Raw genomic sequence first — 23,168 nt, forward strand, 5'->3', positions numbered from 1 at the left:
TACAACTGCATAGCATGAGGAAACTGAATGCTCTCCAAAAAATTGAACTGGTCAACACTTATATCCTCTCGAAGATTAACTATGTCGCCAAAGTGTTGCCTCTTCCCAGTGGCATTGCACATAGAATGCTGTCTGCCCTGGGCCATTTTGTGACCAGAGGCAATATCTTCAAAGTTAAATATGTTACGTTGACGCTCCCTCCTCGGAAGGGCGGATTGAACCTCACAGATGTCTATAAAAAGGCACAGGCGCTCTATCTAAGCAGTATGTATAAGCTATGGACAAAATCTCCACACTGTCTCACTGCTCACCTTCTCAACGAAATCTCCCCAGCGAACCTCAACCCCCCGATTGATGTACATCATATTCCACACGACCTTTATCATTTAAAATACTTCCTGCTTGAATATAGTTATGCTCGAACAAGAATTCCGGCGAAGGAAATAACGGTGGTGAAGCAACTTTATAAGACTTTGATCGAGTCCACCTCCAGGAATAACATCGAAGACAAATATACAGCTCACAATTGGCGGGTGATTTGGGATAATATTCATTCACGCCATTTACCGTCTCACGTGCGAGCGTCTTGGTATCTCACGGTGAATCGCAAAATAGCTACCAATGCCAGACTCCATTCCATTCATCTGGCCGATTCACCCTTATGCAACACTTGCCAGGTACAAGATAGCGAGGAACACCGATTGTCTGCGAAAAAGTGCGAGATGTTTGGGCGGTAATACGACAGTTGTTGGCGAGCATCACTAGAACATGCCCTGCGACCATAACGCCAGCTGACTTCCTCACTCCGGAGGTAGTGCCTTACCCGCAGACCAAAAGAAATTCAGTAAACTGGCTTAAAGGCCACACAGTTTACTATCTTTTCAATGTGAACGAAACGAGTAAAGAAGACTTTCTCCTGTATTTAATGATACAGCACCACCGACTACAGAAGACTAAAAACTATAAAGCTCATTTTGCAAACTTTTTAAGTCACACGATCATTTCACAGCCAATATAGGATGGAGTGCTTAAAGCCATTTCTTCCGACATGGTGGATTCCACTCTTCCTTCGGACGCCCGAAGTGAAGTCCAAAGAAGTAAGGGCGGGACAGGCTAATTTACGAGTGCGTCACTTGGATCATTCGTCACGTTCAGAAATTAACAGAATGTTTGTAGTAGCGCGTTCCGTATCATTGGCGGATGCCCTGCACAGAACTGAGTTTCCTAGTTTCTTAATTGTAACAGTCGATCCGATGGAGAGAAACAACGATAGAAGACTTTTAATTTATATTTTTCATTTCAATACTAACTCTGATTTGTGGGGTGAGACGCACTCATGCGGTGCAAAGTGCACGGATTCCCGGCTCTCCTGAATACATATGAAAATGGACAAATTCATTTACACTGCAAATGGATGCAACATTTCGTCTCCGGACTAATTTCTGTTTTTATGTTACTGGCGGCGGAGTCAAGCCGCAGCATCTCTTCAGTGCGCCGATGAGGTAGGGTGCCGTGGTGACAGTTACGGTGGGAGACAAGATGGCCAGGCCTCAGATTGCATGACCCCTGCCCTCCTTGCCTCTCCCTGCCTGATACCACTTAAAGCACACCAAAAAAAAAAAAAAAAAAAAAAAAAAAAAAAAAAAAAAAAAAAAAAAAAAAAAAAAAAAAAAAGTGGTAGAATGCTCGCCTGCCACGCGGGCGGCCCGGGAAAAAAGATACATATATAAGAAAAAAAAAAAAAAAAAAAAAAAAAAAAAAAAAAAAAAAGTGGCTAGGATACCTGGCTTTCACCCAGGAGGCCCGGGTTCGATTCCCGGTACCGTAAAAAAAAAAAAAAAAAAAAAAAAAAAAAAAAAAAAAAAAATGGATAAGGCGTCGGACTTCGGATCCGAAGATTGCAGGTTCGAATCCTGTCACGGTCGAGTTTTTCCAGTTCTGCAAAAGATGCATGCTGTTTTACTGTGTTGTTTGAGTACTGAAAAACTAGATGAAAGTTGCTGCTGTCCGCTTCCTGGCTGCAAACGGGCGTCTACCCGAAGCACAAGCAAGACAAGGGTGATCTGTAGCGAAATTTTCGGCACAGTGCCCATCAGGAGAGTTTTTGTTGGAACTACTGTGTCTGATTCAGGACCCAAGAGCTACGCCACAGGCGTCTGCACACAGTCGAGCATGTGTGTTGAATAATGGTGCTGTTAGCCACGTATCATTTCAAGTAGATTTGATGCCTTTCGGAGACAATTTTTCATTGAATAGGATTGTAGCTCATTTGTGGCAGCAGGAAATAAGCTGTAGTCAAAAGAATCTTCCAAAGATGGTCCCGTCAGTATTGTATGGCTCGTAACGCGTTGTGTGGAGCCCGGCTAGCTCAGTCGGTAGAGCATGAGATTCATAAACTCAGGGTCGTGGGTTCGAGCCCCACGCTGGGCGACGCCAAATTTTGTGTCTACGCGGATGCAACCTGCGCCCCTCTCGTGAGCCTTGCGTAATGAAAGTAACGGGTTACGACGATGCCTACCTTCGTATGTATATCAGAGGAATGGTATTTGGAGCTGAAAGTAACTCTGAAATGAAATAAAGGTGTTGTTTTGGAATTTTAGGTGTACATCGATATCGTGTGAGATGTGTAGGAAAGCAGCAGCTGTGCTAACTAAATGCAAATAATGGTCGCTAATGCGGTGTGTTTGCAGCTGAAGGGCTCCGATTCACTAGTCCATAAGAACAAAGTATCCGAAAAATGCGCTAGGCGGCGCCTCCTTAGCTCAGTGGCAGAGCACTGGTCTAGTAAACCAGAGGTCGTGAGTTCGATCCTCACAGGAGGCAAATGAATTTTGTAACAGCCCCTCCTACAGTAGCCCTTTCGAAAAAAGTGGTCAAGTATAAAAAAGATTGATGAAGGGGTGCGGTATTTAAGAAATGCTCTCGCAAATGAATAGTGCGAATGGTGCTATTAAAGCAGGCACCAGAAACTGCTGCTCCCATTCGAGGGTTGGATTCCCTCTCTTCTTCATCGAAGAGTTTCACTGCCTGGGCTACTCTCAGGGTGCGCCTTCGACGTGGAAGATCCTTGCCGTGTCGTCTGCTTGCCGCCGCCGCCGCCGCTTGGTCGCCGCCTTCCGGTCCTCGCCGACGCCGCCGACGTCGTCGCCGCCTGCCGGTGCCCACCGCCCCCGCCTGGTCGCCGCCTGCCGGTGCTCGCCGCCGCCGCCGCCTGCTGATCGCCGCCGACACCGCCGTCGCCGCCTGCCGGGGCTCGCCGCCGCCGGTGCCCGCCGCCGCCGCCGCCATCCGGTGCCCGCCGCCGCCGCCATCCGGTGCCCCCTGGTCGCCGCCATCGCCGCCGTCCTGATCCTGGTCTACGGCCGTCTTCGTCTCCATCCGTCTTCGTCTTTGTCTGTCCCCAGTTTCTGTCCTTTCCTCTTCGTTCTGTTCGTTCTTGTTTCTCTCTCCCGTCATGTCCGCCCCCACCTCCACTGTCACTACTACCACCACCGCCATTGTCTATACCTCCCCTTCCGCCGCCTCCACCACTATAACTTGGTGTGCCCAGTCCCACCCCCCTCCTTCCATTCCGCCTCTCCTCACTCTCCCTTCACCCTCTATCTTTGTCGCCCCCTCTCCCGCTTCTTCCTCCCGCTCCTCTCGTTCTGATCCCTTCGCCCCACTCCCCCAGCCTGCCACTGCAGCTCCGGCTAGGGTGGTGGCCCGTCGGGCCACTGCCCACGCCCAGCTCTCCCCGTCACCTTCGCCATCACCGCCGCCACTGCCACCATCATCGTCATCGCCGCCGTCGCCTTCGCCTTCACCGTCACCGTCACCATCTCCGGCGCCGACTCCGGCCCCGGGACCTGCCCCTCCCCGCCACCTTCCCGTTGTTCCCATCCCCCACACTTCCACCTCCGCCGTCAAGCGCCCCTGTGGCACTCCTGCTTCCTCTGCTTCCAAAAAGGCTGCGCCTCGTCCTCCTTCCCCCACCCATGATGCCATGGAAGTCTCCCCGCCTCTCCCTGCCCCCTCATCCTCCTCCTCTCTCCCTTCCTCCTACGGCTACCTCCTCTTCCGTCCTGATCCCTCTCTCCTTGAAGCCCGGAACCTCACCCTCTTCCTTCGCCAGCATTGTCCTGGTGCCCCCATCTCCCTCCTCACTCCTCGCCGCGATTCGGTCCTCATCTCCTCCCCCAGCCCAACCCTCCACACCTACCTCCTTTCCCGCATCCCTGTCACCCGCTTTGGCCCTCATGCCTCTCTCACCCCAGCTCCTTCACCACCTCTCTCCCGCCAACCCCAACCTCCGCGTCGCCCGCCAACTCTCACCGCCGTGATCACTCGGCTTAGTCCAGTGATCACGGAGGAGGAGGTGTTGGCGGAGCTCCAGGCGCATCCCCATTTGGAGGTGCGTGCGGTTCGCCGCATACATAACGCTGCCGGCCCCACCCGCCTTATGCGGGTTTTTTCTGAGCACGTCCCCTCCATTGACCGTCTCCTGAAGGAGGGTGCCCTCCTTTTTAACCAGCGGTACAAGGTCGACCCCTCCCGTTCCCCTCCTCAATCCCTGCGCTGCCAGAGATGTCTGCGCTATAACGCGCACCCCACAGCTGAGTGCCGCGAGGCCCCCACCTGCCCGCATTGTTGGCAAGCGCACTTCCTCAGACAGTGCCCTAACCTCCAATCCCCTCCTTCCTGCAATACCTCAATCTCCCCCATCCCACCTACTCCCGAAAGTGTAAAGCCCGACCCCCTCCAACCACTCCTGAACTCACCGTCCCTGTCCGTCCCCTGGACGCCCCCACCCCTCCTGGCAATTCCCTTCGTCCCCCCCCCCCCACCGCTGAGGACATCATCAGGTTCCTTACCATCGTCCTCCAGAATGTTCATCCCTTTCAGCGCCCACACACCCTCCAACAGATCTCCCTCGCCGCCCGTTCCATATTCCAACTCAAGATGTACGCCACCTACTCCAACAACCAGGCCCATTTCACCTTCTCCCGCCTCGACACCCTCGTCTAAATCCCTATCATGGCGCGACAGCAACGTATCCTTTTCAACAACATCCGCTCCCTAGCCACCAACAGGAACCTCTTCCTGCACACCCTTGCCACCCACCGCGTGGATGCCTTCCTCCTTAATGAAACCTTCCTCCAACCCCACCACACCATTCACACTTCGCCCTACCTCCTCCACCGCTCCGATAATCCCCTCCCAATTGCGCGTGGCGGAGTTGCCATTGGTCACCACCGCCAGATCCCCGTTCGGCTCCAACCTCTCTTTCCCGACCCCACCGAACACCTGATCCTTAGTCTCTTCTTCCCCGGCCTTACCGTTACCTGCGCCACCATCTATGTCCGCCCCAACGCTCCTATTCCCTTCGACTTCCTCTCCCACGTCGATCGTACCTTTTCCTCCTACGTGATCGCCGCCGACCTCAACATCCATAGTCGTTCTGCTGCCCAGTTACGGCGATGGCAGCGGTTCCTCTCCGCCCTTCAAGGTGACCTCGTCCCCATCCCCCGGCATACCCGTCCTGAATCCAACTCCACTCCTGATGTTATCCTCTCCTCCCCCAACCTCCTTGGCCGCATAACGGTGGATGTCCTGGAGCCTATTGGTAGCGACCTTCTCCCTGTCCTCCTCACCGTTTCAGACGGTCGTCGCCCTCGCCCCGACCCTCGTACTGACCCTCCCCCTAAGTCTGTCCACGACTATTCCCGAGCCGACTGGAATGCCTACCGGGATACCCTTTCCACCCAGGTCGATAGCCACCCTCTCACCTACCACCACCCTGACGATGTCACCCATGCCGCCTCCTTTATCCAGCGGACCTTGTCTGAGGCCGTGGAGCCCACATTCCTACTGTCGCCATCCACCCCCACCGTCCTACCTTACCCCCACAGGCCGTCCTCCTCCTCCGTGAATTCTGTCGTCTCTACCATGCCTTCCTCCGCACGCGTGACCCGGACACCCTACGACGCCACCGGCAACTCCAGCGACACGTTCGTAATTTGCTCGCGGCTAAGATACGCCGGGACTGGCGACAGACATGCACCCGTTTAAATGCAACCCTACCAATCAACTCGTCCAAGTTCTGGTCGGCCTTCCGTCGCCTTACCGGAACTAAACCCTCCCCCTACTACCCTCTTCTCCACGATGATCACCCCTTCCCTGACACCCTTAGTATGGCCAATCACTTTGCCTCCTACCTCTCCAATGTCTTCTCCATCCCCGACGATCCCCAGTTCGATTACTCCCTCTTCCCGGATATCCGCGATCGAACTGACACCTCTGTCCCTCCCCTCGATCCTGGTTTCCAGTACTTGGACAACATTACACACACGGAACTCAATGCCCCTATCACTACACAGGATCTCATTGTTACACTCCGCACCAAACGCAACACCGCTCCTGGTCACGATCTTGTCACCTACCGTCACCTTCGTGAAGCTCCTGTCTCTTTCCTCTTCACCCTGGCCAGGCTCTACAATATAGTCCTGTCCACCGGTTATTACCCCGACCTGTGGAAAACCTCCCGTATCCTCATGTTCCTTTAACCTGGCAAACCGCCGTCCGCCGTCTCCTCGTACCGTCCCATCAGCCTTACCTCGGTCTTCAGCAAGGTCCTGGAATCTATCCTCACCCGTCGCATCCACCAGCATCTCCGCCAGCACTGCCTCCTTCCCGTCACCCAGTGTGGCTTTCGGCCGTCCTTCTCTTCCGACGACCTTCTCCTTCACCTCACTCATCTCCTTTCCGAACAGCTTAATTCCCGCCGCTCCACAATCTTCCTCTCCCTGGACCTCGAACGGGCATATGACCGCGTATGGCATTCCGGTCTCCTCTTCAAGCTCCAAACCTTCGCCCTTCCCATTAACTACGTGCATCTGATCGGCTCCTTTCTCTCCCGCCGTCCTTCCTATGTCACCATCCATAACACCGATTCCTACACCTTTTTCCCCTCCGCCGGTGTGCCCCAAGGCTCCGTCCTTTCCCCCCTACTGTACCTGTTGTACACGGCGGACATGCCGCCGCCATCACCCCCTGTCCCCCTTCTCCAGTTTGCCGATGACACCGCACTCCTTGCCCTTGCCCCCACCCTACAGCGCTCCCAACGCCTTCTCCAATCCCATCTTGACCGGTTCACCACTTGGTGCAACCAGTGGTTGCTCAAGGTCAATCCCTCCAAAACCCAGGCGATCATTGTAGGCAAAACCACCCCTTCCTTCTGCCTCCTTGATTTCTATCTTACCGTCTATGGCCGTCCTATCGCCCTCACTCCCACTCTTAAGTACCTTGGCGTCACCCTCGACCGTCGCCTCTCCTGGACTCCCCATCTCCAGACAATCCAAGCCAAGGCACGTTCCCGACTCCGTCTCCTCAAGCTCCTTTCCGGCCGTACGTGGGGTCTGGACCCCTCCACCATCCTCCACACCTATAAATCCCTCATCCGCCCTATCCTTTGTTACGCCCATCCAGCCTGGATCTCCGCCCCCCTACCTTCTCTAAATCCCTCCAAATCCTTGAACGCCATGCTCTCCGCCTTGCCTATCGCATCCGTCTCCCCTCCCCCACGCGAATCCTGTTTGATCTCATCCCCTTCCCCCACCTCCTCCTTTTCCTTGAAAGGATATGTATCCTGTACACCTCACGTAAACTTGATCCTCCTCACCCGCTCGTTTCCCCGATCCTCTCCCACCCCCACCCACTGCCGCGCCTGTATTGCCACGTCCCACCCGGTCTCCATCTCTCCACCCTCCTTACCCTCTCCCAAGGTGGCTTCCGCCAGCTCCCCCTCATTGATGATGTCCTCGTCCCCTCCATCTACCCCTCTTATCAACTTTGATCCTCCCCCCCTACCTCCTATGTCCTCTCCTTTCGGCACCCTCCCTCCCTCCCTTCCCTTCCCTCCTCTTTCCTATCCCCCCTCCCTCCTCCCCTCTCCGCCGGGCTTCCCCTCCCCCTTCCTCCCTCCCCCTCTCTCCTTTGCCCATGGCATCTCTGCTCCCCCCTCTCCCATTCCCCTTCCCATTCCTCCTCCTCCACCTCCTCTCTTGGCAGGTCCCCGGACTCGTACACGCTCAGTGAACATTCGCGCGCCGGAGATCATCGCCGTCAGTGTTTCGTGTGTGTGCCTTCGTTTGTGTGTAGTGTTGTTCGCCGTCACGCCCCCACCGTTCACGTGACGTCGCCATCATCCATGTTCTGTGCATCGTGTCGCCCAGTGTTAGTGATGTTTCTCGGCCAGCGTCAACGGCTACATGTTTTTTCGATTTTTAGTGTCTACATTTTTTTGCCCACCGTTATTTACTGTCTACTCTGTGCCACCTTTCTGTACTACTTGTTGTAACACTCAAGGCTGAAGAGCGGCGTATTGTGCTGCTGCCAGCCCGCCTTTGTATAAGGTGTTAAAATCACAATAAAGAAAAAAAAAAAAACTGCTGCTCCCCTCCCCGCCTCCTCTCCCTTTTCCCTCCCTCCTCCCCCGGGCCTCCCCTCCCCTGTTCCTCTCCTCCTGCCCCCGACTCCTCAGCCATTGGCATCCTTTTTCTCCCCTCTCCCCCACCTCCCCCTTCTACCCCTCTTGGCAGGTCCCCGGACTCGCACACGTTACGTGGACATTCGCGCGCCGGAGGTCGCCGCCATCAGTGTTTTGTGTGTTTAGTGTTTAGTGTTTAGTGTTCACCGTCCCCTCCCTCGTTCACCAGTGCCATCATCATCTTCAGTGGTTGTGCGTCGTCTCATCAGCTAGCAGTGTGGATTATCGACGAGTGTGAACGGCTCCGTGATTGTCTCTATGTGTCTCCTGTTTTATTGCCCACCACTCTGTGACTTATGTGTCTTCTCACTGTTTTTGCTGCTTGTGTCTTCTATGGCTGAAGAGCAGCGTAGTGCGCTGCTAACAGCCTGCCTGTTGTACAGGTTTTAAAATAACAATAAAGTAAAAAAAAAAACTGCTGCTTTTGGCAGTCTCTGGAGAATGCCGCCGTGAAATACGTAGTTCTTGTGATGTATTTTCTACCCCTGATAGAGACCCTCGCGGTTGTCGTCGTCGTCGTCGTCGGCGGCGCCGCCGCCGCTTTGGTAATAGCGGCAACTCGCCATTGTATGACATGGGGTGAGGTACCTTCTGCAACCGACTGAGATGGCAGTAAGCTATTGAAGCTGATTTGCAACCTCTTGTTTGATCAGCGTCATAAGGGCTTGAATGTAACTTGAGATGGGACACAGCAAGTAGTAGCGTCGCAGTTTTAGTACTGAAATTGGAGATGGAGTATTGCGTCAAAGATGGGAAATTCATTCCGGCAAGCGTACAAATGGCGAAAATGAGGTGTGTGTGGGGAAGGATATTGCGCCAGTGACCGTGTGGCCTAATGGACAGTTCCGCTTGAGACGCGACAGCGATCGGACGTGCTGTGTATTCGATCCGCCGTTTCCCTCGGGTTGTGACTATTTACTTTCTGTGTGTGACGTTTCTTTGTCTTCTTTTCTTCGTTGTTTCGTCACCTTAGTGTTTGTGTTGTGTCTTGTGTTGTATAGCGGCTTTTGCCGCATTAATTAAGTGTTATGGCTTCCCGGTTGTTTCCGCGGAAGTGTACTCTCAGTTTTCAGTTTAACAAGGCCACCAGGAATGTTCAACCAACTTCGTTGGAAATTCACGAATGGATTGTGGATACGATTGGCATTACATCGGGCCAGGTACATACGGCGTATTTTGACACCGAACTTTACTGCTTTTTTGTGAAATTGTTGAACCCGGTTTTGCTAGATAAGATTTTACTTAAACATGGTGAGCAAGTGTCGTTCCGTCATAGAGATGGTTCTGTTAGCAGTGTTACTGTTTCAAATGCGGAAATTACGTATACCACAGTTCGGGTTTATAATTTACCCCCTGAAGTTGAAAACAGTTATCTCAAGGAAGCTTTGCTTGGTTATGGTACCGTTCGGTCAATTCGAAATGAACGTTGGTCTGCACAACATAAGCTGCAATGTTATAATGGTGTCAGATTGGTTGAAATGCATATTAAGTCGAATATACCGTCCCATCTGGTTGTATGTGGTTATCGTGTTCATCTTACTTATGAGGGGCAAGTTGGTACGTGTTTTCTATGTAATGAAAATGGTCATGTTCGTGCTAATTGACCTAAGCGGGTGTTTGTGCTTAAAAATGGGCTAGCACAACGCCGCAAATTAACGGTTGCCGATCTTGTGCCAGCAGCTTCCTCCACTGTCTCCTGTCAGCCTCCTACGGTAGATTCTTCACAACGGGTGACACCTTCCTCTGATGCAGTTTTTCCCCCGTTACCCACTCGCCCAGATGTATCGGCTGCTTCTACACCGATCCCGTCTGTTTCCAATAACAAACGCCGTCGTGCTAGTGATACCGGTAGCACTGATGACGAAGCTGCTGTTTCGCAGCCGGTTTGCGGATCTGACGAGAGAATTCCGGAATCTCCCATGCTTGTTTTGGATTCTGTTCCCACTGTGTCTCCTGCTTTGCCTGATGACGTCAAACTTGCTGCCACGCCGTCGGCGCAAGAGCCCCAACATTCGGTCGGGGTGGTGTTGACATCCCCCCCGACACAGGCATCACAACATGTTGACGACACTTCGGTGTAGACAGCTGTTTGTCGGAAAATCTCTTCTAGAACTGCGCGCTCCGCTTCAGCGGATTCCAAACCTATCTCTCCACCTCCTACACTTCCAATACCTACACCTTCTGATGCCGGTGCCGATGTTCCTGATGCAGTTTTCCCCTTGCTTGCTCCTTCTTCTGATTCCTCTCGCCCTGCTAATCCTTCGGATGCCTTGGTTGACGTGCCTGATCTCGAACCCCCCACTCCTCCTGCTCTTGAATCTGGTGTGCATCAGATACGCCGTCGGGTGAAAGTGCCCCCCAATCTTCACGCGGTGCGGAAAAAACACAAGCATGCAAAGGATGACTCTGATTCCGTTGATTCCGGGCAATCACCCTCTGCCATGTCTGATGTTGATGATCTGGATGTAGTTGCTTCTAATGTGGTGTAATTAGGGTTCATTTTCAGTTTTTTTGTTGATGTTGCAGGCGTACACGTTTATTACCTTAAATATAAATAGCATTCAATCTGCTCTGAAGTTAGCGTCTCTGCAGCAGTTCATTTATGACTCTGCAGCTGATGTTGTTTTCCTGCAGGAAGTCTCCGTTGCACACCTGTTTGTTCCTGGCTTTCGCACTATTATAAATTTTGCACCTGAGTTTTCCACAGGTACTGCCTTATTAATTCGTGACGGTATCCCCGTTACCGAAGTTGAGCTCTTAGACTCGGGAAGGGGTATTGGTTGTCGGTTATTTGACACAACCTTGGTTAATATTTACGCCCCCTCTGGTTCCAGCAAACGGCAGGAAAGGTCTCGTTTTTATAAAGAGGATCTGATTTATCTTTTACGCAAAAATCCTGCGGCTTTGATATTGGGGGGTGATTTTAATTGTGTATTACAAGCTAAGGACCAATCCCCTCATTTTAATTATTGTTTCGAGCTACATTCTCTTGTACGTCAACTACGACTACGCGATGCGTGGGAGGTTAAACACCCCACTTTAGTTAAATTTACATTTTTTACTGCCACGTCATGTAGTCGACTGGACCGATTGTATATTTCTGATCCCCTTAGTGTTTCTGTTTTAAATGTAGATGTTATTCCAGCCAGTTTTACGGATCATTGTGCCCTTGCGGTTATAATTAATTTGGAGCGTCAGCCTCTTAAACTTTATCGGCCGCTGTGGAAATTGAATGTCTCCTTGCTCGATGACCCTGACATCGAACCTCTAATACAGACGGCGTGGGACATGTGTTTCCGTTCTCTGCGATACTATCCGTCTAAGCTTCACTGGTGGATCCACTGTGCGAAGCCAAAACTACGTCGCACTTTAATGTCCTACAGTTATAATAGAGCGCGAGATCTGAAACTGACTTTTGAGTATTATTATTCGGTGCTTCGCGAACTTTATGATACTTCTCGAATGACATGTGCCCACCTTTCTGAGATTCGGAAAATTAAAGCCAAGCTCCTTAGTATCAAACGGCTTCAGATGGAAGGATTGAAGATTAAATCTAAACCGCCGTCCACCTTAGCACATGAAATGACTTCTATGTACCATCTGTTTCGTCACCACAAGAACCGTCGACGTGTATTGATTGACGACCTTATGGCAGCTGATGGTCGCCGGCTTACCTTACAGAATCAAATAACCCATGTACTTACCTGCTACTATGAGACCTTATATTCTGTGGCTGATTCTGATCCGCTTGATGTTGACGAGATTTTAACTGCTATCCCATCCGTTTTAACAGAGGACCATAATATGGAATTTTTAGCTCCTTTTACTGCAGACGAAATTTCAGCTTTCATTGCTTGTTCACCATCTCACAAATCTCCTGGTCCGGATGGCCTTCCTAAGGAGTTTTTTGTTCGCTTTTGGACTATTATAGGGCCTGTTTTTACGGATATTGTAAATGAAATCTTGAATGGTGGCACAATTCCAGCCGATTTCAAGAGAGGTACGGTTGTCCTGATACCAAAATCTGCTGGTTTGAAGACAGCTAGTGACTTTCGTCCTTTAACCCTTTTAAATTTTGATTATAAGACGGCTGCTCGGGCTGTTAATGCACGTCTATCCCTCTTGCTTACACCTGTGATAACTCATTGTCAAAGCTGCTTTCCAGGGCGCTCCATATTGACTCCTCTGGCGGGGTATCGTGATGTCGTGTCGATTGTCGCTGTCACCAATATTTCCTGTGCGCTTTTATTTGTTGATTTTAGTAAGGCTTTTGATCGTGTGTCCCATTCGTTTTTAGAGCTTCTGCTGCGCCGACTCGGTTTTAATGAAAAGGCGCTGCTGATACTTTAGAATATGACGACTGGAATTTCTGCTAAGATTGACATTAATGGCCAGCTAACGAAGGTCATTGATATTAAACGTGGCGTCCCGCAAGGTAGCCCTTTATCCATGACCCTTTATGCTCTCTCCCTTCAACCACTCCTCTCTCGTCTCAACTCGACATTTCGTGGTCTTACGATTTCTGGGGTTACCCTGACAGCAACAGCTTATGCTGATGATTTGGTTGTTTTGCTTCGTTCCGCAGCAGAAGTGCCGCAGTTGAAAATGGAAGTAGATAAATTTTCTGCGGCCTCAGGTTCTCGTATCAACCCCCGTCAAAGCAAACTCCTGAATTTGCGGGGCTTTGAACGTGTGGTTGTTCCGTGCGTTGCGGCTGTTGAACAGCATACACATTTGGGTATCTATCTTGACCGGTGTCCTCTTCGTATGGCTGCAAAAAATTGGCAAGTGGCCATTTCCAAGCTTCAAGGTGTTTTATTAGAACACTCATGGCGTTCGATACCGCTACTGCAAAAAAAGCGTGTATTAGACACTTATGTTTTATGTAAAATATATTACGTTGCTCAGTTGTTTCCGCTTCCCCGACTGCAGGGTGCAAAAATGGTCCAGCTTCTTAACAGGTATATTTGGCGGGGGCACATTTTTAAATTACGTTGTGATGTTCTTACGAAGCCGTGTCTTGAGGGCGGCTTGTCGTTCACCGATGTCCGTGTCAAGGCTGCTGCCCTTTATGTTAAGCGAACCCTCCATCTTTTATTTTCTGAGTCCCCGACTGTTACTTCGCGATTATTCCATGTCGTTCGTCCTGCAAGCTTGTCACCGCCAATTCACGTTGGGCCTCTAAATGCGAAGCTACGGCATGTTCGGGACTTCTATATTGAGATTAGTTATCTAGATCTCCACTTACAACGTCGTCCTGTTTTTACTACGCGAACACTGCTTGAAAAATGGCACAGGTCTTCTTCTTCCAACCCGGTTGTTTTGCAATATCCCCGCTTTAATTGGCGTAACGTATGGACGAATATTAGCTTACCCGTTCATTCTGCAACTGTTGCCTCCCTATGGTATAAGGTAGTTAATCAGCTGATTCCTACGAACGAACGACTTCATCGTATAGGTTTAAGTGTCTCTCCGCTTTGTCACACGTGTGGTTGTGTTGATACACTCCAACACCGGTTTACCTGCGTTGACCGTCTTCGCATGTGGTACTGGCTGCGGCGACAATTGGCTTTACTCACCAGGAGCTCGGAATCGGCATTTACAACTGATATTCTCTGCTGGCCGGACACGGTTTTTTATCCCCGGACCAAGAACAACACCATTATGTGGCTTCTTGGCCGTTACATTTTTTCAGTGGTTGATGGTGATGGTATTTCCGATTTTATTTCGTTTACTGGTTACATGCTTCATGAGTACTGGACGCAGAAATCTTTCCCACATCTTAAGAGGGACTTTGCGAATATGCTTAGTATTGTTTTCGAAAAACAGGGGGTTGGTTAAGTTGCCATTTCTATTGATCGCTCCTGTGCCAGATTCACTAATTCCACCGGTATAATGGCATACTGATCTACCTTCCCGCTAGTTTTAGTTATTTTGCATTCCTGTTAAGCTTTTACCTGTTTGGATGGACAACGATTCCTCAGAAGCATGTCCACATATGAGTATTATAGGACTCCGATCCAAGGACAATTACATAGTATTGGTGCCACTGTGCTCCAGTGCAGGGAGGAGGTGACGTCGTGGCCAGGCCTCGGGATTCGACCCCTGCCCACCGCGCCACCGCCGACCTGCCCTGACTCATTACACAGTAATAACAAGACAAAAAAAAAGTGGTTAAGGCGTTGGAAAAAAAGGAGAAAAAAAAGAAAATAGAAAAAAAATGGATAAGGCGTCGGACTTCGGATCCAAACAAAAAAAAAAAATGGATAAGGCATCGGTCTCCTAAAAAAAAAAAAAAAAATGGATAAGGCATCGGTCTCCTAAACCGGGGATTGTGGGTTCGAGTCCCACCAGAGGTACACGTTTTACTCACTGGGGCAAAATCACTCTCACCACATACAGCTGTAATAGTTGAGCTAAGCTGGCGTTTCTGAGTGCTTACAGGTATCACAGGTACGACGACGATATGAAAATACGCACTTACTGAAAAAAAAAAAAAATGGATAAGGCGTCGGACTTCGGATCCGAAGATTGCAGGTTCGAATCCTGTCACGGTCGAGTTTTTCCAGTTCTGCAAAAGATGCATGCTGTTTTACTGTGTTGTTTGAGTACTGAAAAACTAGATGAAAGTTGCTGCTGTCCGCTTCCTGGCTGCAAACGGGCGTCTACCTGAAGCACAAGCAAGACAAGGGTGATCTGTAGCGAAATTTTCGGCACAGTGCCGATCAGGAGAGTTTTTGTTGGAACTACTGCGTCTGATTCAGGACCCAAGAGCTACGCCACACGCGTCTGCACACAGTCGAGCATGTGCGTTGAATAATGGTGCTGATAGCCACGTATCATTTCAAGTAGATTTGATGCCTTTCGGAGACAATTTTTCATTGAATAGGATTGTAGCTGATTTGTGGCAGCAGGAAATAAGCTGTAGTCAAAAGGATCTTCCAAAGATGGTCCCATCAGTATTGTATGGCTCGAAACGCGTTGTGTGGAGCCCGGCTAGCTCAGTCGGTAGAGCATGAGACTCATAATCTCAGGGTCGTGGGTTCGAGCCCCACGCTGGGCGGCGCCAAATTTTGTGTCTACGCGGATGCAACCTGCGCCCCTCTCGTGAGCCTTGCGTAATGAAAGTAACGGGTTACGACGATGCCTAGCTTCGTATGAATATCAGAGGAATGGTATTTGAAGCTGAAAGTAACTCTGAAATGAAATAAACGTGTTGTTTTGGAATTTTAGGTGTACATCGATATCGTGTGAGATGTGTAGGAAAGCAGCAGCTGTGCTAACTAAATGCAAATAATGGTCGCTAATGCGGTGTGTTTCCAGCTGAAGGGCCCCGATTCACTAGTCCATAAGAACAAAGTACCCGAAAAATGCGCTAGGCGGCGCCTCCTTAGCTCAGTGGCATACAAGTCGGCCCTCGGCGGCCGTGGTGAGCGGACGTGTGGTGCTTACGTCGCCGCTGCTGCTGGCTGTTTTGGTGAGTGCCGCCTTTGCTGTACACAGTAACGTGTTATTGTTTGGAATATGTGTAGGATTCCAACATGAGTCAATTAACACGACGGGGTACTTTGAAGTTTGTGTTTGATTCAAACTATGCAAGACCAAAATCGTTTGAATTAGAATCGTGGATTGAGGAAGCTTTGAAACGATCCTTTGATGACATTCTTGGCGTCCATTTATCGATAGTTAGCAGCACTGCCTATATAACGTTTAAATCTGCCGAAATCTGTGACCAAATCATTGACTCTTTTAGTGGTCGTTTGAAGTTTAAGCATTGTGATGGGAATGTTGGAGAGGTTCTCGTGTCTCATGCAGGGTTTGGTGTCCGCACCGTTCGAATATTCGAACTACCGTTTGAAGTACCCGCGGAACACATCAACGCTGCTTTGGACAGCTATGGTAAGGTCATTAGCAATGTTGCCGAAAAGTGGTTGTCTTTCAAAGTCCCTGTTTTGAACGGTGTTCGTCAGGTCAAGATAGAGTTGAAGAGACACATCCCGTCATATCTCACTATTTGTGGATACAGGGCGATCGTTATGTACAACGGTCAACCTAGAACTTGTGCAGGTTGTGGTGCCACTGATCACGTTCGCGCTCAGTGTATGCAGCGACGAGTGACGCAATTACCACCTGGCGAAAGGACGGAAACTAACAGGATGTCGACACTGCCTCTCACTTATGTAGCGGCAGTCCGCTCGACCACGGCCGCGGCGGTGCAACCTGACGTGGTCACAGATCCCAGGGCTTCGGACACTGTTCTAGATACGCCCATGGACACTTACAGTCTGGACGGCATCGCTGTTCCTACTACAGAAGTACCGGTGGCCAGTAGCATCCCGGCGGTTCCGTCTTTAGACAGCCACCAAGAGGTTGCTAACTCCCAGGAAGCTCACACTGGTCGCCACGTTAACAGCAATATGGATCCCATTTCAGTTCAGAATGCACTTCCTCCTGCACAGGACTCCACTTCTTCCTCATCGGCTGCAGAACTTCAAAGAGTCGAAACTTCACCCAAGAAACACAAGAAAAGGAGGATCGCCAACAAAGATGCCGCCCACACCGCACCACCTTTGCGCGAAAAAGGGGCGCAAATTGCCCGTTCCTTGCCTGACGTCTCTCTTGACCACCCCACTGAACAGCCGCTGCATGAGACCCCACAGGTCTCGGACGTCTCCGTGCCCCACCCCGATGGTGACGGCCAGGTCGCTGCGAACGAGGAACAGAACCCTCGTGCGGACCTCAGGGATACCCCCGAACATCAATCTCAAAATGATCAGGGCTCAATTGGCGAGGTGGCCGCTGTTCATGTGGTCAATTGGGCAGATGACACTGACGATGTAATAATGGACCAGAGCCTGTCTGTGGTAGGGCCATCTCCAGGAAATTTACCCGCATTACCGGTCGGCGACTTAAGTACGACACGACCTGTCTCAAAACACCCGACGGGGGACGATGATTACCTATCTGATACCTACTAAAGGTTATAATTTTCTGTGATTCTGCATATCTACTTTGCTTTTTTCTCTTTCTGCCAACATTTAGCAGTTCATGCAGTCCTACCAGGATTATAAGTTAGCTACAATTAACGTTAATAGAATTACTTCTGTACAGAAGCTCTCTAGCTTTCGTGATTATTTATACAGCTACGATGCTGATATTTTGCTGTTGCAGGAGGTCGATGATAAATTTCAGCCTGACATTCCTGGCTACCAATTACTCAAAAACACCACCCCAGACAGTTCTTCAGGTACCGCTCTATTAACCAAAGTGGGCGTGGCCGTCTCCGACGTTGAACGACTCGAAAATGGCAGGGGTATAGCGTGCCTTATCAACGGCATTAGATTTGTTAATGTATATGCCCCTTCCGGGAATCAGAATAGAACGAGACGAGCTCAGTTCTTTGCCACTGACTTATTATATCTTTTGCGCCGCAGCCGGGAGGACGTGGTTATCGGAGGCGATTTTAATTGTGTTTTGAAGCCAAAGGACCAATGGCCGAACTTTAATGGATGTGCCGCTCTCGGCGAAACAGTACGTCAATTAGAGCTGGAGGATACGTGGGAAATAACACACGGGGAACAACGGTGCTTCACGTACCATACTCCACAAATGGCCAGCCGCCTCGACAGGATCTACGTGGGGAAAAACCTGCGTGAGCGGGTATCTTCCTCGGAAACGTGGCCCCTGTATTTTTCCGACCATTTAGCTTACCATTGTATCATTCGTATGGCGCTCCAGCAAACTTTCCGTGGTCGGACAGGATGGAAACTTAACGTCAGTATTCTCAGGGAACAGGAGTTACGAGACCGTCTACAAGAAGCCTGGGAAATTTGTTTACATCGACGACCAACATTCCCATCGGTAACGCAGTGGTGGTGCCGTTGTGCAAAACCTAGGCTTATTCGTTGTTTGAAGGCTTATAGTTCTGACAGGAGCCGGATGCAGAAAGAGACGTTTGAATTTTATTTTCGCTGTCTCCGTGACTTGTATTCTGAAGCACATGTCACGCAGGAACAATTTCTTCAGATTAAACGGATCAAATCAAAGTTGACGCTCCTCAAACGCAGGCAAATGGAAGGCGTTAAAATCCGTTCGCGAGATAGCGCCGGCACTTCTGACGAACAACCATCCGCCTTCCACCTAGGGACAGAGAAACGCCGCGCACGACAAAAATTGATTACCCGCTTACGAACTGAAGACGGTACCTTTGTGACGACCCAGGCTGAAATTAAGGAGTCTCTAACGGCCTATTACGGGCGACTATACAGGGCACAACCAGCCGATGATGCGGCAATCGCGGCGATGCATGCATATCTTCCGACAACGCTCGATGAGGACGACAGGCAATTGTTAATCAGTGATGTCACCGCGGTGGAGATTCGGGAGGCACTGAGCAGGGCTCAGGCCAACAAATCGCCCGGCATTGATGGTCTGCCGATTGAATTTTATAAGCAGTTCTGGGACCTCCTCGAACATTGTTTTGTTTGCATCTGCAATGAACTGCGCGCCGGCCAACAGTTACCAGATGGTTTCAATGACAGCCTGATCGTTTTGGTCCCAAAAGAATACCCCCATCAGGATATTGCCAAATTCCGCCCTATCTCCCTGTTGAACTCTGACTACAAGATTGTGGCCCGCGTCATAGCAGGTAGACTTAAACATGTCCTTGCAAAAATTATACATCACAGCCAGGCGGCAGCGGTCCCGGGCCTCACGATCTTTAAATGTCTTGCAGATTACAGGGAGCTCATTTCGTTTACTGCAATCACACGCCCGGAAGCAGCAATCTTGGCTTTAGATCAATGTCAGGCCTTTGATCGGATCCTGCATCGCTACCTCTTCCACAGCATGAACCACTTAGGATTTGGTGACGGCTTTACTGCAATGGTCAGCAACATGTACACCTCGGCCACTTCTCAGATCATCGTCAATGGTCAATTCACCCGGCGGATTCCGATTCAGCGGTCAATCAGACAGGGCTGTCCCATGTCCATGTGTCTCTTCGTGATCGCAATTGAGCCACTTGTAAGGATGCTGAATTGTAACCTTCAAGGTTTAACCCTGTATTCCAGCACCCTCAAATGCATTGCGTACGCCGACGATGTGGGTGTCATTGTGCGTTCGGAACAAGACCTCACGGCCGTTAGGAATAGTATCACCGATTACGAGCGAGCATCCGGTTCTCAGCTAAACTATGAAAAGACTTGCCTCCTGCCTATAGGCAGTGGATTTCGCACAGACGCCCCTTTGCCGTACAGAAGATGTGCAACTCTCAAACTTCTTGGTATCAAGATGAGCAGTTGCCCCCTACGAACAACGGTAGACAATTGGAAACATCTTTTGGCTATGTCTCGGGGCTGCTTACAGCATCATAAAGGCAGAGAACAGGACTTATTGCAGAGAGTTCATTTCGTTAATACCATAATTCTCTCGAAAATTTGGTATGTCGGGCAAATACTTCCTGTGGTCGACAGTGTTGCGAGGAAAATTATGTCGGCAGTAGGTTGGTACATCTGGAGGGGTGACATCTTCAAGGTGGGCATCAATGTCATCACTCTCCCACCAGACAAAGGCGGCCTCGGCCTGACGGATGTTCAAACCAAATGTAAGGCACTCTTGATCCGGCGTACACTGCAGCTCTGCCACGAATATCCTGACAGCGCGCTGAGTATGGCCATACGCACATTTCAGCCTCAGACTATGCACATCCCCATCAACCTTCGGGAAACGCATTTCAAAGCAAACCACATTAGGATGTTTCTTTTAGAAAGTAGTTATCTCCAAATGAAATCGAGAGTCCCGCTACGTGACCTTACCACTGCCCACCTCTACCGGCTACTGAACGACACAGGCAGGGTCAACCGCATGGAACTGAAGTATCCCTCTAAAGACTGGGCTCTAATATGGAAGACTATACATAACAAAGTGCTAGATACCGGTATTCGATCACTGTGGTATAAAGTTGTTAATGAAACTCTACCCACAGCCGAAAAACTTCATAAAATACATTTGTCAGCTACTGACAAATGTAGGGAGTGCGGCCTTGTCGACACTTTGCAACACAGATGTGTTTGTGGTGCGAACAGTCTTATTTGGGAATGGTGTAGAATGACCATGGCCTTGATCTGCCGCACGGCGCGCCAGCACATCTCTCTTACGTCCGTGCTCCAACCCGACGACGCGTACTACCCCACAACCAAGGCAAACACCTGGACGTGGTTGGCTGGACACACCCTATGTTACTTACTTGACGCCCAGGAGGGGCGTTCATACCTGGACTACAGATTATACCTCGCCACACAGGCACAACTGCTAATGCAGGATGTCAAACATAGGCAAAAGTTTGCAAATTATATCTTAGCGCTCCAAATCACGACCCTGTAAACGAATTCAGTAAGGTTTCTTCCACGGCCACGTATACATCCACCTTATCAAATATAAATGAAAGTCTCAATAAATAAATTACAAATAAAAAAAAACAAATATGTCCAACGAAAACAATGAAACAACGAAAAAGAAGAAAAGGAACAAAGTCGACACTCATGGTGTCTGCAGTAGTCACTGAGTGGGAATGTTCATGCTTGGTGTTTTAACTGTCTTGTTTAACCTAGCCCTTCGTCTCCGTTAATTCAGCAGGAATTTGATTTACATTCTCCCAACATGGATGGTGAAGCTGACCATTCGTTTGGACGTGGTGTCCACTGGGTTTTTCGTTTATGTTTTATGTTTGCAAACTTACATGGAAGATGTATCCGTTTCACTCAACTGCGAACATTACTTGCTTCTTTATTTATTTGACGTCGACGAGGGAAGATGAAACAGGATTTATTTCTTCAATTTTTTCTTTCCTTCTTCTTCAAACCATTCCGCGACAACATGGATTTCATCATTTCTCTTTTCCACATTCGTATGCAGAGCGCAGTTTTTGGCGGCTGAGTCGTTCGGAGCTAAGAGAAGGAGACTTGGGAAACCACACAGCAAAAATGGAATATATCAGACTAGTCCAAGCCATCGCTTGGGGAAGCCAAAGGCATAACAAACTTTCGAGAAGACGAGCTTTGAATGACGTCGGCAACCTGCAACTCCGCATGCAGTAAAATCAAATAAACAATATTAACAGAAACAAAAATAAAAAAAAAGAACAAACAAAAAATAACAAAAAAAAACAAAAATAAAACAAAAACAACAATAAATAAAATTTTTCAATATCACTTCAAACAAAAAGGAATCAAAATATATCAACTATACATTTCAAAATATCCACAGTGAAATAGCATAACAAGAGTATAGCATCGAAGCTAGCCGAAGAAGGCAAAAAAGGTGAGCGAATGGATGGGCTGTATGGGGAGATGGGAGGCCCAAAAAAAAAAAAAAAAAAAAAAAATAAAAAAAAAGTGGCAGAGCGCTGGTCTAGTAAACCAGAGGTCGTGAGTTCCATCCTCACAGGAGGCAAATGAATTTTGTAACAGCCCCTCCTACAGTAGCCCTTTCGAAAAAAGCGGTCAAGGATAAAAAGATTGATGAAGGGGTGAGGTATTTAAGAAATGCTCTCGCAAATGAATAGTGCGAATGGTGCTATTAAAGCAGGCACCAGAAACTGCTGCTTTTGGCAGTCTCTGGAGAATGCCGCCGTGAAATACTTAGTTCTTGTGATGTATTTTCTACCCCCGATAGAGACCCTCGCGGTTGTCGTCGTCGTCGTCGTCGTCGTCGTCGTCGTCGTCGTCGTCGTCGTCGTCGTCGTCGTCGTCGTCGTCGTCGTCGTCGGCGGCGCCGCCGCCGCTTTGGTAATAGCGGCAACTCGCCATTGTATGACATAGGGTGAGGTACCTTCTGCAACCGACTGAGATGGCAGTAAGCTATTGAAGCTGATTTGCAACCTCTTGTTTGATCAGCGTCATAAGGGCTTGAATGTAACTTGAGATGGGACACAGCAAGAAGTAGCGTCGCAGTTTTAGTACTGAAATTGGAGATGGAGTATTGCGTCAAAGATGGGAAAGTCATTCCGGCAACCTTACAAATGGCGAAAATGAGGTATGTGTGGGGAAGGATATCGCGGCAGTGATCGTGTGGCCTAATGGATAAGGCGTCGGACTTCGGATCCGAAAATTGCAGGTTCGAATCCTGTCACGGTCGAGTTTTTCCAGTTCTGCAAAAGATGCATGCTGTTTTACTGTGTTGTTTGAGTACTGAAAAACTAGGTGAAAGTTGCTGCTGTCCGCTTCCTGGCTGCAAACGGGCGTCTACCTGAAGCACAAGCAAGACAAGGGTGATCTGTAGCGAAATTTTCGGCACAGTGCCGATCAGGAGAGTTTTTGTTGGAACTACTGCGTCTGATTCAGGACCCAAGAGCTACGCCACAGGCGTCTGCACACAGTGGAGCATGTGTGTTGAATAATGGTGCTGATAGCCACGTATCATTTCAAGTAGATTTGATGCCTTTCGGAGACAATTTTTCATTGAATAGGATTGTAGCTGATTTGTGGCAGCAGGAAATAAGCTGTAATCCAAAGGATCTTCCAAAGATGGTCCCATCAGTATTGTATGGCTCGTAACGCGTTGTGTGGAGCCCGGCTAGCTCAGTCGGTAGAGCATGAGACTCTTAATCTCAGGGTCGTGGGTTCGAGCCCCTCGCTAGGCG

General features: G+C 49.5%; 5 non-coding genes across 5 annotated transcripts; all 5 read left to right on the forward strand.

The window, feature by feature from the left end:
- The first annotated feature begins 2,357 nt into the window (after positions 1-2,357).
- Trnam-cau lies at positions 2,358-2,430 on the forward strand. The gene has a single exon. It is a non-coding gene; the product is annotated as a tRNA-Met (tRNA).
- A 321-nt stretch (positions 2,431-2,751) lies between these two features.
- On the forward strand, positions 2,752-2,823 carry Trnat-agu. Its single transcript has one exon. It is a non-coding gene; the product is annotated as a tRNA-Thr (tRNA).
- A 12,694-nt stretch (positions 2,824-15,517) lies between these two features.
- On the forward strand, positions 15,518-15,590 carry Trnam-cau. The gene has a single exon. It is a non-coding gene; the product is annotated as a tRNA-Met (tRNA).
- A 7,000-nt stretch (positions 15,591-22,590) lies between these two features.
- On the forward strand, positions 22,591-22,663 carry Trnar-ucg. The gene has a single exon. It is a non-coding gene; the product is annotated as a tRNA-Arg (tRNA).
- Positions 22,664-23,095: 432 nt separating this feature from the next.
- Positions 23,096-23,168, forward strand: Trnak-cuu. The gene has a single exon. It is a non-coding gene; the product is annotated as a tRNA-Lys (tRNA).

The sequence above is a fragment of the Schistocerca piceifrons genome, chromosome 7, assembly GCF_021461385.2.
Source record: "Schistocerca piceifrons isolate TAMUIC-IGC-003096 chromosome 7, iqSchPice1.1, whole genome shotgun sequence".
Taxonomy (NCBI): Eukaryota; Metazoa; Arthropoda; class Insecta; order Orthoptera; family Acrididae; genus Schistocerca; species Schistocerca piceifrons.